Source organism: Corvus brachyrhynchos, unplaced genomic scaffold (genome assembly GCF_000691975.1).
Source record: "Corvus brachyrhynchos isolate BGI_N302 unplaced genomic scaffold, ASM69197v1 scaffold17, whole genome shotgun sequence".
NCBI classification, from domain to species: Eukaryota; Metazoa; Chordata; class Aves; order Passeriformes; family Corvidae; genus Corvus; species Corvus brachyrhynchos.
Genome location: NW_008240046.1, coordinates 11,752,165 through 11,762,276, shown reverse-complemented (window position 1 = coordinate 11,762,276; position 10,112 = coordinate 11,752,165). Strand labels below are relative to the sequence as shown.

At 37.8% G+C, this 10,112-nt stretch overlaps 1 long non-coding RNA gene across 1 annotated transcript in view; it reads right to left on the bottom strand.

Annotated features, from left to right (window-relative positions):
• Positions 1-2,209: 2,209 nt before the first annotated feature.
• Positions 2,210-10,112, bottom strand: part of LOC108449128 — a 12,627-nt gene continuing 4,724 nt past the window's right edge. Inside the window, exons 2-3 of the long non-coding RNA XR_001865247.1 lie at positions 7,116-7,119; positions 2,210-2,304 (exon numbers count right to left, since the gene is read on the bottom strand). This is a non-coding gene — a long non-coding RNA (uncharacterized LOC108449128). The remainder of the gene's footprint in view (positions 2,305-7,115; positions 7,120-10,112) is intronic.

The window sequence follows — 10,112 nt, the reverse complement described above, 5'->3', positions numbered from 1 at the left end:
ACAGAAGGAAACGAATAGTCCAGTTTTTTCTCTATGCCTAATTTTCAGACAGCTTATAAGTAGAAATTAATCCATCTCAAAATTTATTGCAATATTTTATTTATTGATCAGTGAGTTTGTATAAGGTGCAATCTCATGAGCTAATTCCCAGAACACAGAGTAAGATAAAAACCCATCTTAGAACAGCAAAAATCTCAGTAAGAACTAATTACCAGCTCAATAATTTAGTAGTAATTTTTTGCAACCTGCTCTGGGCTCTCTGGTTAAAATGGCTACAGGCTGTAAAGGTACAAGCAGTTCACCCAGTGCTCTGGGTCTAGCAGCAGGACTATCTGTCATATTCGTCATATGCCCCAAATCTCTTCTACTGGCTAGTTCTGAAGTACTTTACTTTTTCACTGCTTCTGTTATTGTCCGGTTTATTTGACATATTTGCCATAAATACACAATAAAACCTTTCTTATAATTAGTTGCTTTGTTGTAAAATGAGAATAAATCAGTATTCCAAATATGTTTGAGGGGAGATATATATTGCTTCAGGAAGGGATTCTTACTAGAGATGAGAAGACTGAAGAAACAGTGGCTCAATTAAAACCTGAGCACTTATTGGCACACACTCAAGTGCAAAGCTTTTCATACATATAGATGATTAGTATGAATAGTGCCCATTTCACAAGTACGTGCTGTCCTTCAAGGTAAGGTGAGTCCCGTGTATCAGCAGTTTTCACCTATAGAAAGATGAGGCACTTCTGACCTGAATTCTCATTAGGCTGCTTGTTTTGGTGAGCACAATATGTCTTGACCAAAGCTATGCTTGCTTTTTCTGTGTGCAATGTACACATTTTTCACAAGACTTAAGAAACAGAAGTGATCACACAGATGAATTCTACTTGGAGGACAGAAATATCTTAAATATACTTTTGAGACAATCTATATTGCTTTCTGGTATGTGAGGATATAGAATTATAGAAAATGCTGATTTGGAAGGGAGCCATCAGGACCATAGAGTCCAACTCCTGGCCCTGCACAGGACATCCCAAGAGTCACACTGTGCCTGAGAGCATTGTCCAAACACTTCTTGAACTCTGTCAGGCTGGTGCTGTTATTACTTCACTGGGGAGCCTGTTCCAGTGCTCAACCGCCTTCTGGGTGAAGGATCTTAACCGCCTTCTGGGTGAAGGATCTTAACCGCCTTCTGGGTGAAGGATCTTTTCCTGATATCCAACCTAAATGTCCCTCAACTCAGCGTCATGCCGTTTCCTTGGATCCTGTCACTGGTCAGAAGAGTGAATACATCAGTTCCTGCCCCTCCATTTCCCCTCCTGAGGATGTTGAAGACCACAACTTGGTCTCCCCTCAGCCTCCTCTTCTCCAGGCTGAACAGGCCAAGTGACCTCAGCTGCTCCTCATACAGCTTCCCCTCAAGGCCCTTCACCATCCTGTGGCCCTCCTTTGAACTCTCTCTAACAGCTTTATACCCTTATATTGTAGTGCCCAAAACTCCCTCCAGCACCTGAGGTGAGGCTGCCCCAGTGCAGAGCAGAGTGGGACAATCCCCTCCCTTGCCTGGCTGGTGATGCTGTGCCTGATGCCCCCACAGGCTAAAGGTGGCCTTCCTGGCTGCCAGGGCACTGCTGGCTCATGTTCAACTTGCCTTTGACCAGAACCCCAGATCCCCTTCTGCATCTGTCCAGGCTCTCATTCCCCAGTCTATACACACAACCAGGGTTGCTTCATCTCAGGTGCAGAAACCAGGATTTGCCTTTGTTAAACTTCATATGGTTGGTGGTTGCCCAGTCCTCTAATTTGATGGGATTTCTTTTCAGGGCCGCTCTACCCTTGAGGAAGTCGACAGCTCCTCCCAATTTAGTGTTGTTGACAAATTTGCTTGGTATTCCTTTGAGTCCTGTGTTCAAGGCATTAATGAAAATGCTGAAGAGAACTGGGCTGAGGATGGAGTCCTGCAGAGCACCACTATTGGCAGTTGCCAGCCTGATGTCACCCCATTCACTGCAATGCTTTGTGCCCAACCTGTGAGACAGTTGCTCACCCATCATGTAAGGTGATTATCCAACTTTGTGCTAGGTATTTTGTTCCAGAAGGACTCTGTGTGAGAGTATCAAAAGCTTTGCTGAAGGAGAAAAAGATTACATCTACATGCTTTCCAAGATCAAGTAGGTGGGTTACCCTATAATAGAAGTAAATCAGGCTCAACAAGCAGAACTTTCCTCTCATGAAGCTGTGCTGACTGTGACCAATGACTGCGTTGTCCTCCAGGTGTTTTTCAATACCTCCCAGAATGATCTTTTCCATGATTTTAGCAGTCACTGAAGTGACCAAAACAAAAGAGGAGAGGAGAGGAGAGAGAGAAGAGAAGAGAAGAGAAGAGAAGAGAAGAGAAGAGAAGAGAAGAGAAGAGAAGAGAAGAGAAGAGAAGAGAAGAGAAGAGAAGAGAAGAGAAGAGAAGAGAAGAGAAGAGAAGAGAAGAGAAGAGAAGAGAAGAGAAGAGAAGAGAAGAGAAGAGAAGAGAAGAGAAGAGAAGAGAAGAGAAGAGAAGAGAAGAGAAGAGAAGAGAAGAGAAGAGAAGAGAAGAGAAGAGAAGAGAAGAGAAGGAGTAGGCAGGGCTTTAGTGACAGAAAGAGCACTAAACCAGTGAGGACTAACTCACGGCCAGAGTGTTCCTTTCTAAAGCATTATCCATGGAAATATCAAGATTTCAGTATGAACTTTATATTGGCCTTAACTCAGTAAGTGCGGTTCATTCCAACAGTCATGAAAAATAACTGAACAGTATGTGAGAGGTTTGTATATTCATGGTTGTTGTGAGCAGAGTGCCTTTCAGTCACATTGCCTTTCAGTAATCCTGTGGTGAACTACGAAGGCAGTGCTAAGTACTAAATTCCACACCAAAAGTTCTGAAATTGTAATAAAATGGTAGCGATATACTACATGCTGCTGGCAGACATGACTAAGGGCTTATGGGATAATCATGCCCTTCTGAGGGCCAGCTGTAGGCTTAGGATATCTCAAATGCCACTACATACCATATGTGTTTTGGAACTGCACTAAACACTTAATGGCACTGTTAAACAACAAGCACATATAAAGTCTTTAATAGCTATAGCTATAAAAATGGAAATGAAGCTACAGTTAGTTTCTTTGAATTTCAGCACCTCAGGAGCTAAGTATTAATTTTCATTGTAACAATAAAGCTCATTTTAACACCTTTTTTTCGGTGTTACAATGAACCTGTTTGTTTTCCAGCTGGTCTGGCACATAATATTACATCCTAGATGACTTTGAACAGTAAACTATGCTGATTTTGCATGTCCTTTTAATCTGTCTGCTGGGAATTAGACACATCATACCCCCAGCTGAGGCCTCTACTGTTTGTATTTCTCTTCCAGTACAGAGCAAAATTTTCAAACTAGACAATGGGTACCACTGGAAAAAAAAAATAAGTTGCCTGTTTGTTTTCTTTTTTTTTTAATAACCTACAGTCTAAAGGAAATTTCAGAACACTTCTGAAAAACTGATGACACTATCGAACAAAAGCTGAAGACTGTGAATTCAACTCCTATGCTTTAAAAAGGTAGTGAGAAATAACTGGGAAGTTATGAATCATTTAGTGTGAGTTCAAAGGTGAATATCTAATGGCGTGTTTAATTTCAGATTCAAAATGTAAGATTCATTTGTGCTAGTCGTTAGAGTATTTTGGAATTTCATCTCCTTAAACAAACTCCATGGTGTTTTTAGAAACTAGTTAGAAGTGAGGATAGTTATGATTAAAGACACAGGGATTTCTTCAGAGCTTTTGATATGCATTTAGATTAAAAGACATACATAGGTGGAACTCACAAGATGACTGGACAGCATCATTGATAGATTTTGAATGTGACATATAGAAATAAATAAATTTATTAAAGTAGGAATTTTAGGCACCGATTCTTTATTTGGCCCTACTTAGTTTCTTCATCCGGTGTTGGGATGAGGATATAAAAAATATCCTAGAAAAGTTTGCAGATGGCATACAGACTAGGAATTATATTATATAGTCATATATGTATATATATGTATATTATGTATATTATATTGTAGAGTCATGGAGTGATTCAAATTTCTTGATTAAAAGATCACCAATCTGTTTGTATACTACCAAGAGACAAGGAAACAAAGGTAACAGGCTAAAGCTACTGAAATTCAAGTACAGAGAGTTGTTTAAGAATAAATTCTCAGATTATTGTAGGCCAAATGCTACTGTATTCATAAAAAGAACAATATCACAGAGCAGAAGAAAATTGAGGTTTGCATTTGCACGTTACACTGGTGAACAAACTGCTAAAGATGCTTATGTCTCCTCCCGGGATCCATACGTGGAGAAGAGTGTTGAAACAATGAAGACTCAAAGTAGTTCTCAAAAAATTAGGTGTGGCTGAAAAAGCCCTTAAAAGTTCATTTGATCAAGGAGTTGTGTGAAGTGGTTCTGAACCCCTATGGAAATCTTCATATACACCGGGAAAAAAAATCAGATAATGCAATGCTTTTCAATTTTGCTGATCAAAGTGTAACAGGATCTAACAATTAGAAGTTGATGTTAGACAAAATCAGTCTTGAAATTAGAAGCAATTTCCTGGCTGTAAGAGCAATTGAACAGTTTCCAGGGAAAATGATGGACTAACCATTTCTTAGTGTGTTTTGGACGAGACCAAGTTTTTTCACCTAGATATTATAGTTTGATATACATTCTGGGAGAAATTCCAGGAACATAGGAGTATTTGCATTAGTTCACTGGTATTATTCTTTTAAAGCAAAAAGTTGTGAATTTACATGTTGTTTATTCATTTCCTTCTTTTTTGAACTGTAAGAAAATAATATTGCCCTGTGGCTTCATCTGCTCACCCACAGGGATTAGGAAGAACTAGAGGAAAAACTCATCAGATGTGGTTGTGGTTACAGCTGGCTTTTTCCTTCTTTCTCTGAAACACAAATCAGTACTATTAGCAATGACTAAATGTAAAAATAGGAAGACTCTTTTCCAAAAAAAGTGGGGGTAAAGGGGAAGAGAGAGAAGGAGGAAAAGGTGACTTGCTTTCAAACTTGGATGCAAACTTGACAATTTCATCTCCTGGTGTCCTATGTGTGCATGCTTGTGACAGCTGGTGAGTCCCCTGCCTTAGTAGAGGCATTTTGATCTCTGTTCTTCCCTCTCTCTACGGAATGTGGTTCAGTGCTGCACTGTAACCAGAGTCTGCGTAGGTAACATAGACATATTCGGAATGCATGTATGGCTGCATATGGCTGCATTATACCAGAGGTATGAGCAGATCTTATAATGACCCTTTTGGCATTAATTAATTTTATCTTATTTGGTTTCACCTCATAATTTGTCAGTTTACCAGTACACTGAGAATACAGTCATGGTAATCATCTTATCTGTGCCGGACTTTGAACCCAATGACTCACCATTGGTTTGTACTGGCTTTACTGATGCAATTTTGCATTAACACTGGAACTGTGTCAAGAGTTGAACTTTGTGTCTTTTTTGAAGAAATTAACTCACTGTTTTGCCCAAAAGTCTGGGCATAGTGTTGGTGAAGTTCACTTATCAATGAAAGCCTAAGAACTCAGAAAAAAAGTGTGAGAAGCAGATCGCCAAGAGATAAACCAAGTGTCATACATTGTCTGAGATTTCTGCTGTGAGCATTCTGCTCCTCAAGGCTGTTATCAAAAGTAAAATTAATTTTCTCATTTTATGACCTCACAGTCATTCTAATTCACTGGAATAATTTATGACAACATAAACAACCTGGAGGTTTTTTGCTTTAGAATTACTAATCTTTGTTTGAAGTCAGCTTTTTCAATTGTAAATTGGAGAAATAGTAATTATGATCAGATTACAGTTTAAAACAATGTTAAGACATAGCAAACAGACTTCAGCAACCTGTGGAAAACATAGTAAAGACATTTACACAAATTATTGACTGTAAATAAACTTTACAAGTATAAAAGTAGACCAGTGGAGTGCAAATTATGTTAGGAATACTTTGTAATTTTTGACTGTCCGGGAAGGACAATAGTAACAGTCAAAAACTATATCAGAAACTATCAAAGGATTCAGATCACTGCAAAGAAATTATTAAGAGCCAGTAAGCAATAAGCATCTATATCTGTGTCTATATCTCTTAGCAAAGAAAAAAGGATCTCCTTGACTGGGAGTTTAATTTTCTGCCACTTCAGCCCTGTGTATTCCTTTGTAGCTTTTTGGTTCCATGTTTTCAAACATAGCCAGCATCTTAGCAGCCTTTTTTTTCAAGTTTTTTTCCATGTTTGAGATAAGGCTGAAGGGAGCTAGCTAACCCTTGAAATGGAAGAACAAAAATCTCTATGAGAGACTTTCTTCTTTCCTTCCTTCCTTCCTTCCTTCCTTCCTTCCTTCGCTAATGCTATTAGAGTGAAAGTTTTGGTACAAAATTAAGGTGATTATTAGAGTATTAGGACTTTTTTCAAAATTTACTTTCTCCTTTCTGCCATTCTCACTCATTTGTCTGTTGTGTAAAGTTCATATGAAGCTCTTTCATTTGGCACAGGAACTAGATCTACATGATGTTCATGCAGGATTTCTCTAGTTCTGTTTCTCATTCATCTAATAATTTTTGTACAACAAATTTCAGGTTTCATATCAGGCTTTAAAGAAGGATTGTATGCACAAGGAAATGCAAAACTCTAAGATTCCCAAGATTGATAAATCAGACACTCATTCTAAATTAGTAGAAAAAACATTCACTACTGGAACTAAGGCAATGGGCTAGAAATAGGCAATTAGACTAAAGACTATTCTATTCACTCATATGGAATCAAAGCTCCCTATCCTTAGAACCGTCCAACTGTTACCAATTCAGAAAAATCAAAGCCTTCCCATATTTTAATTCATAGAATTGTAGAATGATTTGGGTTAGAAGGAACTTTAAAGATCATCCAGTTCCAACTCCCCCCCTGCCATGGGCTTGGACCCTTCACAAGACCAGGTTGCTCAGTGCCACATCCAGCCTGGTCTTGAGCAGTTTTAGGGATAGGGCATCCACAACTTCTCTAGGCAACTTGTTCCAGTGCCTCACCATCCTCACAAAAAAGACTTCTTTCTAATATCTAATCTAAACCTACTCTTTTTGAGTTTGAAGCCATTGTTCCTTGTCCTGTCACTATACACCCTTGTAAAAAGTCTATCTTGTAACATCCCTTCACATACAGGAAGGTTGCAATTAGGTCATCCCGAAGCCTTCTCTTTTCCAGGGTCACCACTTCTAAAATGTATTTAATTGCTAGAGATTATATTTTTAAGTAATTTTTATTTCTGTTAAGTGCTTTTCCCTCTGAAATGTTGGACACATAAAATCCGCTGACCTGGTCAAAAGCAGAAGTAATCCACCTGCAGTGTGACTGGATGCTCCTGAGCATCTTTAAGGCAGCAGACTAAAACGATGGCCTCAATGACAGATAAATTTGATAGTAAAACTCCCTTTTACTAAAATTGAAGGAATTTTCTTAACAAGAATATTTATTTCAAGCTATATCATATACAATGTCTTTTTCACTTAAGGTAATTTATATATCTCCAGGCTGAAATCCATGTTTCTGTCCATGTGATTGTTACCAGGGCAAGATCTTGAAGAGATTCATTGACTCTTAAGATTTCACAAGCTGGTCTGGCCATATATTGTCACTGAACACTGTTATTTACAGGTCTAAAGGATTTTTCTAGGTACTTATTTTCAAAGTTAAATGGCAATTTTAAGATTTATTCTGTCTTCTGGAGACTACTAACTGTTGATGAAATTATACATGCTCCAAATATTTATCCTTTATTTGTCCAAATAAAAACACTAACTGAGGGTTTCTACATAAAACATAAACATTTGTAACAGTTTAAATAACTGCCAAACAATAAATTCAGCTTTGCCCTTCAAACACAGTAAAAACTGTGACATGATAGAGCCACTAATCCCCATGAAAGCATGTTATGTAAAATGGACTCTGCTATCATAATAGTTGAAACAGCATTATTTTAAACTAAAATAATTGCTCTCAACCTTGTTTTGCCACTTGTCTCAGTGAATTGAAGTTTTGGCCTTTTTAAAAAAATCTTGAGGGGAGGAGAGAAAATGGATTTCAGAATGCTAAATGGAATTTTTTCAGAAACTCTCAAGACTTTACTTCAGTTTTACCTTACCTTACACTTTGTGCAGCTAATATAAAAGGATCTGTGGCTGCATTTTGTTACAAGACTGAAATATTTTATTAGATGATTTGTATTCTTCTCAATTCATTTTCTTTGAATATACACAGAATTTTTTAGTTGTCTTGTACCTCAAGATATCACAGGACAAAGTAAGCAATTATCATCTGACCCTATTCCCTCAAATCATGGTAAATACTAAACTGTCAGTCTTGTTTTGAAATTCTGCAGGCTCTCCAAGGGAAAAGTTCTCAAGTTCTCTACTCAATTTCCTCTAAACACAGAGTTTGCACACTGCAGTTTGCACAATGTAGAGCTTTTCCAGTTTAACACTGTGCAGCAATCAGTCCTTTGGGTTAACAAAGACTCTAATTACAGAATCGCACAGAGCAAGCGTACCCCAAGACCCCAAGAAAAAGCAGTTGCTGGATTGTTTCTAGAAGGCCTCCTTATCAAAAGTTTCCAGGGAGAAAAAAAAGACAGAATTCATTTTCAGCCAAAATTTGGATAGCCCTTATATTTCTCTGGGAATTTGTTGCCAAGCACCAAGCATTCATTTCCTGTGCAGGTATAGCCTGCACTTCCTTGCTCAGACAAATTTGACAGCGCACAGGAAAAAGAAAAAATTCAAAGAACATTGAGCTAAGAAACAATAGTCTCACATGTCTGATGCAGTATCTCAAGAATATGAATTTGTATCACAACCATTTGAAAGCAGAGAGCTTGGATTGTACAACAAAATATACAAAATTCTTCTGGACTGATGAAGTTTGGGGGGTGGGGGTGCATAGACATTATTTCTGATCAGGTGAAAATTATACCTTTTAAAAATACAGAATCTCATGCAATTGAATTCATGTAAATTTTAATGTAAGGTTTATAATTGAAAAATGTAATATCAAATCACATACTTAGGATGAAGGATGACATTGTGTTTAGTCAATCAGAGATTCAATATGTCATGCTGTTCAGTATATGGGACAGGTTGCAGATACAGCTACCATGAGTGTGCTCGGTGACTGTGAGATATCTGAGCAGTTTGACCTAGAGTACCTATCATGCTTCTTTTAACAAGCAGGTCATCATGACATCATCTGAGCAGTTTGACCTAGAGTACCTATCATGCTCCTTTTTACAAGCAGGTCATCATGACATCGTGAAAATAATGTGCCTGGAGAAAAATGAAATGAATGAAACACTGATGGAATCTTTCTCTGCAGTGGCCTCAGTAATGAGTCTCCATTCTGTGAATTCCTTTTTAAGATTTCTAACTTGAAGATTTATAACCTTTCCAACTAGTATCTAATACAAATGCATAACATAAATATATAATCACTTCTGGAAACAGAACCCTCAGTCTAGATGACCTTAAAAGAAAAACCCCATAAAAAACATAATAACCCTCCATCTAAACCTTTGACACTTTAAGAAAAACATCCTAATGGCAATTTTTTGGTCAAAGGTGTTTATTTAATATTATTAAAATTATTTCTGACCAGGGGCATTTAAAAAAAAGAATTCACAAGTAAATAAATTATTAGATTTCATTTAGTGAACTGATGATAATAGGGTCAGTCATTCTAACACTTCCAATGCTTCTGGTACTTCATCTGCAAATACACATAGCCCACTGCTGTGCACATGAGTTAAGTATTTAAGAATATGAAGCTGAGGTTGCTCATTGTAGCGGTTTGGTCCAAAATACTCATTACTGTTTATCTGCTGTGAGATAAGAATTAGGAGAAATGCAAAGCAGGCACCCAACTTGAAAGAATATAAAGAAGTTTATTAACAGACCTAAAAGAGGGGAAAAAAATTATACCATACCTTCAGAACTTTCCTCCTCCCCCCACCTTCCTCCCTTCTCCCACTGACAATA